The following is a 6,808-nucleotide window of genomic DNA, read 5'->3' on the forward strand; positions in this document are numbered from 1 at the left end:
CCTCCTCAGACCACCACCTCTGCCTCTGCACTGAGGTTCTCGCCACCCTGTCTTCCCATGCTCCATGTCCCTGGGGGCCTCATGGGTTCTATTTCCTCCACTTGGGAACCAAGGGCAGTGTGTGCAGCTGGGGAACATTGGCCAGCAGCCGGCTGCTGCCCGTGGAACTCCAGACACTCGACTTAGCCTCTCTGAAAACCACCTGCTTGGCAGGTGGTGCGGGGTTAAGAGAGAACAGCTAAGTGAGTCTGGAGCCTGGCGCGGGCCCTGCCGGAGCGCTCGGTGAGCTCTCGTCCTCATCCTTTACACCATCACAGTAGCTCCTGGGTGTCCATGTCTGCTCAGAGAGGACTTGGGGTGCCTGGACAATGGCACCTTGCAGGTCTTCCTGAGAGGTGACCCTCCACGCTGAGAGCTGAGGGCCTCAAACCTCTGTTGCGAGAAGACCAGTTGAGACCCTTGAAACCTGGCGGGGAAATCAATAAAGTTGGGAGCTGAACAGACACTATCTCACCCATCCCTCCCCCAGATGTCTGCCAAACGTCTACTGGGTCCTGGAGGACTGGGGTGGACCAAGGGCTGGCTCCTGCCCATGGGGCTTAGAGGGGACACATGGGGAGGACTCCCACCCAGCAAGGTGGGCTGGGCGCCGTGGGACGCCAGGAAGACCCCCTGCCCAGCTCCGGTGGGGAGGCTGTTGGTTTCAGGGAGGGTGAGAAAGAGCTTCAGGGCAGCAGGAGCAGAGGCAGGTGGCACATGGCCGATGGCTGTGCCTGACCGCTGGGCAGGGCTCAGTGGGATTCCAGCTCCCCCCGCCCACAAACACGACAGCAGTGGCAGATGTCCCCCACGGAGATCTGGGCCACCTTCATTGCTCTGGGAACAAACTCTCAGTTACTCCGGGAGCCACAGAAGCACCCATGACTGAGCCCAGATTATGTCACTTCCTGGCTGTGCCAGGAGGGGGTGGACAAAGGTCCATGCAGCCTGTCGGGCGTCTTGGGGACAGCCTCTCCCTGAGGGGCACATAATGGGTATCCCCAATGGAAGGAGATTTGGGAGCTGATGCCAACTCCCCCAGCTCTAGTTACCAAAGGAGGCCAAGAGAGTCACCAAAAGGAGAATCTCCCCAGAAGCATATTTCATGGGTGCAGGGGCAGTGCTAGACAAAACACGTGTCCACCACATGGAAAGCCATTGGAAGCCACTGAAGTGTGTTGAAGCAAAGTCACGTCATGAGCTTAGCACTTTAGATACTCACCCTGACATGGGGGAAGAGGCTGGAGGGGGCGAGACTGGAATTGAGAAGACCAGTGTGGAAACCCAGCAGGAGATGGACAGGCCAGACTAGCCAGGGTCAGTGGGTGGGAGAGGAAGGGAGCTTGGGATGGGAGGTGCTGGGAGTTCAAATGCACAGGACTGGACATTTGTTGGATGGGGGAGGGGTGGAGAAGCCACAGGGATGTCCCACAAACATCCAGCTTGGCCCTGGGTGGGGATGGTGCTGGGTCCTGCGATGCACAGTGGACGGGGCTGCTGAGTTCATCCATGAGGCGTTCAGAGAAAAAGCAAGGTCGCAAGTAGCCCACACAAACCCTTACGAAAATAACTTTTGTTCACCAAAATCAAACAGGAAAGCAGCTCATGAAACAAAGTGAATCCACGCTGTTTTACCATCTTGAACTAACAAAGAGAATGCCACACCATTAAGTCCATCTCAGCCTTTCTTTGAACAGGGCTTCTCCCGCTCTCTGTTTTCTCCTGGAACTCGGAGCACACTCCAGACCTCTCACCCTCGCCTGTCTTTTTACCTCTCTTTTGTATTTTCTGTGCATTAGCCTCTGAACTGCATTTTGCTACCCTCTCGTCTTGGAATATTGCTGAGTAATATTCCAAGCCATGTATTCCATGTTTACTCTTTCACACTTTAATAAATATTTAGGCTTTTTCAATTTTTAGTCATGGTGAATAGAGCTGTTAAGGAAATTTTTGAGTCTTTTGGGTAAAGGTGCATTTTCATTTCCTGTGGACCAGCTGTGCATTTAACTATATATAACACTCCCAAACTGTGTTGGTGTCTTACCCTGCGTCTCTGCCCTAAGGCTTTTTATAGATATCAACTCATATTCCTGAAAACAGAAGGTATTAGTGGGTTCCCTTTCCCCAGCTCCCTTCCTGCCATTGCTTGAGAAGTTAGAACCAGAAAGTAAGGGAACAAGACCCTTCAGTCCCTCATGCTGAAGTCCAGGGGCTCGCAGGGAGGGAGGAGGAGGGGCTAATCATTAGATGCAGTATGACCCGGAAGGTTGGTGGTCCCTCAGTGAGCTGGGCTTTGAGAACCATGACAAACTCCGGGTCCTGCCCCAAATGTTGCTCGGAGCTGGGAAAAGAAGGTCGACAGGCCATCCTGAGGACTGTGCCTAGGGACACCAGGCTCGCCATTTCCCCCTTATCCCACCTGGCATGGACCAGGCGTGGCCATCGACTCGGAGCTCAGCCGCGCTCCGCACCTACTGCACGCACTGCCCCCACTTCTCACGGTCTCCGACCCTCTGGCTCACAACCTGAACCTGTGGGGACAACGGCCAAGACTTGGGTGAAGCCAACTCAGAAAAGGAGGTGAGGACAAAGACGCCTGGACGGGGTTGGGATCAGACTCCCGGCTCCTCTCCACTGTCTGCCTGGGCTGCTTCTCACCACTGGGTCTGGCCTGGCACACACCCTGCCTGTCCAGGGACGATGCCCACCAGCAGCTGGGCCTCCAGCTTCCCTCGGCCCTGCAGGGCCCACCCAAGGTCTGTGCACGGTCTTGGTGGCGCCGGTTGAATGCTCATGACACATGGTGGCCTGTCTGATCTCATCGGCAGGGGCCGTGGCCTCGGTTTCTAGGCCAACACCTGGCAGGAGGGAAGAGGACCCTGAGACTTGGCTTCTGGCCACAGGCTGAGCCTCTGTCCAGGACAGCTCGGCACGGGTGCGGCAATGGGTGATTCAGCACACCAGTCTGTGCGGCACGTTCACAAAAGCCAGGCCGACTCCTTGGGGAGCCACCCATTAGCATCCTGCCCCTAACGGCCTCGGCGGCTCCCGCCTGGGCAGCTCCTCTGAGAAGGAGCCAGTGGACAGCAGCCACTGCTTGCAGAAGGTCTGTGGGCTGCAGAGACGGCTCCTCAGAGCCAGTGAACAGGGGGACGCTCTCAGGCCAGCCCTGGACACCCCTCTCTGTCTTCTCAGAGCTCCCTCTACTGCCGCTGCCTTCTACCCTTTACCACTCCCCAGCGCCACCTTCTCCAGGAAGCCTCCTGATGTCACAGGGCTCTTCTGGGCTCCCATGCCCATCCCAGCCCTGGGGGGGGGGGCTCTGTGGCCAGAGGAGGAGGCCCCGCAGGAATCCATCTTTTGCATGGGAGACCCCAGGGGTCCGCCTTAACTGGGCTCCTTGGGATGCAAGCAGCAGTGCCTGGCTCTGGCTAGTGTGAGGGGGAGAGGAATACCCTGGGAGGCTAACGATGCTCAGAGAGGCACAGGAAGAAGAGAATCAGGCCCAGAGTACTCCAGGTGCCTCCCGGGGTCCTGTCGGCAGGCCCAGTGACCCATCTCTCAGGACACACCCAGAGAAGGAGCTCAGCCGCCACAGTCTCTGTGTCAGCAGCCAAGGCCCAGGACGCAGATTCCCTGGAGGAAAAGTCTGTCCGTCTGACACGGCCATGTGCCCACCCCCTTGGCGGAGGCGGAGTGGGCCCCGTGTCTGGCAGGCCCTCGTGTGTGAGTCCGTCAGTGCCCGGGCAATCTGTGTCATTCCTCACCTCACAACAGGTCAGACAGCCAGGGGGACCGTCAGGAAAAGAGAGCACCCTGGTGGTCCCCCCACCAAGCCAGACGCCGGGAGTCACACGATGAACCCCTCGTGCGCGTGAGTGAGGGACGAGCAGCGCCCTCCTCGGAGCTAGCCAGCCGGGGCCAGCCAGCTTCCCGGGCATTTTACCTCCCACGACAGTGTGGGTGGGAGCGTGGCCCTTGCTGATGGATGGGTGACATTTTCTGGGCTGCGGAAAGGACAGCACACCTGTCAAGGCTGAGGCAATGACGTCCCGCGTGGCCTTCTGGACCAGCTCCAGCCAGAAGTCGCGTGATCCTTCTCCAGGATCCAGCCAGAACAGGAAGCGATGGGGGGGAAGCCGGGCTGCGAGGGGGCGGGGGGCTGCTTTAGAAAGCGGGCAGGGAGGAGAGGGCCAGAGCCAGCCTCCTCCCGAGAGCTCAGTCCTCGGGCCTGGTCCAGGCGCCCCGGATCAGAACGCAGAAGTCACCCCCCACTAGGAAGGACTTTGGCGAAGCACTGGGCGGCAGGGGAGGATCAGAAGCGGAGAGCCCCCTGGGCCTGGCCTGTGGCACTGGGCAGGACTGCCCTGTGGCTGTGCCCATTCCCAAACAGGGGCGCCCGGCGCACTTGAAGCCACAGTCAAGGCTTGAGCCAGCAGGGCCAGGGGAGGGGAGGGCCGCCTGCCCCTTTGGGCCGAGGCTACACCCACACAGAGCAGGTGCGCTGAGCGATGTGCAGTGGCCATCTGAGCCGGGTCCCGGGGAGCTGTGGCAGTCAGGGGACCAGAGGGCTGTCCCCAGAGGGGCCCGTCCACCACTGATGCACTGAAAGTCTCCACATAGCCCCAGCCTTCAGGACGGTGGCCAAGGCTGGGTTGTGTTGCACAGGACAGCGAGCAGAAGGCCAGGGGATGGGGACAGCCCACCCTCAGTCCCTGCAGCAGAGCAAACATTGGAATTGACTGGCTTCTAGTCTCACAGGGGTGACATCATCATAAATTTAAAGCCTGAAAGGACTAGGCCCCCCTGCGGCCAGATGCTTTGCAGGGACCCAGCCGGTACTTGTGCCACCCTCACGGTCACGTCCAGTTGGTGGTGTGTCCTCGCCCTCACCTGTGCTCACATGGCCCCCAGGCATGGCCTCTCTGGCCTTTGCCCCACACTCTCCTTGCCTCATTGGAGTCTGGTTGGTGCTGCTGCGGCTGTCCCCCAGATGGCTGTGTCCCCAGACTGGGCAGAAGCAGGAACAGGACCACTCGAAGAGCTCAGGAGTGGCAAGGCAGGACGGAGGGGGCAGGCGGTCAGGTGGCCCTTCCCTCCACGGTGCCACACCTCTTTACCCTGCTCTGAGTCATCTCTTACAGAGTGTTTCCTGCCTGTGACTTTGTGCCATCCACTCAACAGCCCTCCAAAGCAAGAACATTGTCCCCATTTTGAAGCAAAATCATTGAGGGTCAGAGGTCAAGTGACAGAGACCAGTAGCTGGGGTAGGTGAAGGCTGGCCTCAGAGGCCTGGAGGAGAGACACCGGGTCAGATGCATAGATTGAGCTGCCCTAGAGCAGGGCCCTGAGGGCCAGAGTGGACCACAGCCCTGCTCCTGAGATCCGGCCTTGTCTTTATCCCTGAGGCTGGTGAGCTGATTCTCTGCGATCCAGAAGCTCCTCCCAGACGGCCCAAAGGCTGGCCTTGGTGACTCCTGGTGAGGAGAGGGGATGTCCTGAGGGGTCACGGAGGGGCCATGCTCCCTGGAGGCCTGTGTAAAGCCTACTTCCCATCGCTCCATGGCCCTGGGGGACCCTGGCCTTCTCCTGGCTCACCCTTGATGCCCCTCCTGGCTCGGTGTGGCACCTGGTCTCATGGTCCTGTGGTCATTGCCTGTTACACGTTTGTCTCTGCTCCTGGACTGGAGGGCCTCTGACCAGGGCACCTGCACCCGCAGCACCCTGCACACAGGGTTCTAGACTCTTCCCAGGGCCAGGCACCCTGCGCTGGCAGGCTTACCTCGGCCCTGGTCTCCTGGATTTTCACCCCCTGGGCACAGCTCCAGGCCCCTCCTCCCTGCTGTCAATTACCACAGAAATTGCCACCCGTGGGCCTTGGTGCCTGTGGGTCTGTGCCAGTCACTAAGACAATGGCTTCCTGGGAATACACCAGGCTGTTTCCACGGAGCCAGGAGAGCCAGGAGGGGAGGATGGGGACTGCTGGGGACCATCTGCCACCATTGCCTCGTGCTTACAGCTGGTGGGGGCTGCCACCACCCCAGCCCTCTCAGCCGAATCCCTTCCCCCAGCCCTGTCTTCCCAAAGGTCCAGGCCCTGTGCTGGTTAAGCCCCCAAGGAGGACACAGTCCAGGTGCTATTGGGGCTCGCCCAAGGTAATGCCGTGGTTACAAGGCCAGGGTGGAGCTGGACGGGAGGGAGCAGGCTCCCAGCCCCTGCATATGACGTCTCACTCCTTCCAGAGCCTGTCCAGTCTGCCTGCTGTCCAGTGATGAGGCCACACACAGGTTTGGCCCTGAGACCACCCTGATGGTGTCCTCTGACCACCCCTCGCCTGCTGACCCCACTCTTGAAGACACCTCTGGCCTACAATTGAGGAAGCCGGATCCAAAGGAATGTCACCAGGCGTGCGCAGTAGCACACGCCTGAAATCCCAGCAGCTCTGGAGGCTGAGGCAGGAGGATTGCAAGGTTCTGTCTCCAAGTGCAAAATAAAAGGGCTGATGGTGTAGCTCAGTGGTAAAGCACTATTCATCCCTGTACCAAGAAAGAAAGAGAGAAGGGAGGGAGGGAAGAGAAGCCAAGGGAAGAGAAGCCAAGGGAAGCGTCAGCCTGGACCTGTCCCTGTCCTTCACTCTGCACAGCTGACAGCTGGCCCACCGTGAAGGCCACTCTGTGCCCCTGCTCTCCAGCTCCCGCACAGCCACCCGGCTACCTAAGCCCGCTTGGCATCCTGTAGCCCCTCCCATCTGTCCTCCAGCTCTGGCTGG

This window comes from Ictidomys tridecemlineatus, chromosome 12, assembly GCF_052094955.1.
Source record: "Ictidomys tridecemlineatus isolate mIctTri1 chromosome 12, mIctTri1.hap1, whole genome shotgun sequence".
Lineage (NCBI taxonomy): Eukaryota > Metazoa > Chordata > Mammalia > Rodentia > Sciuridae > Ictidomys > Ictidomys tridecemlineatus.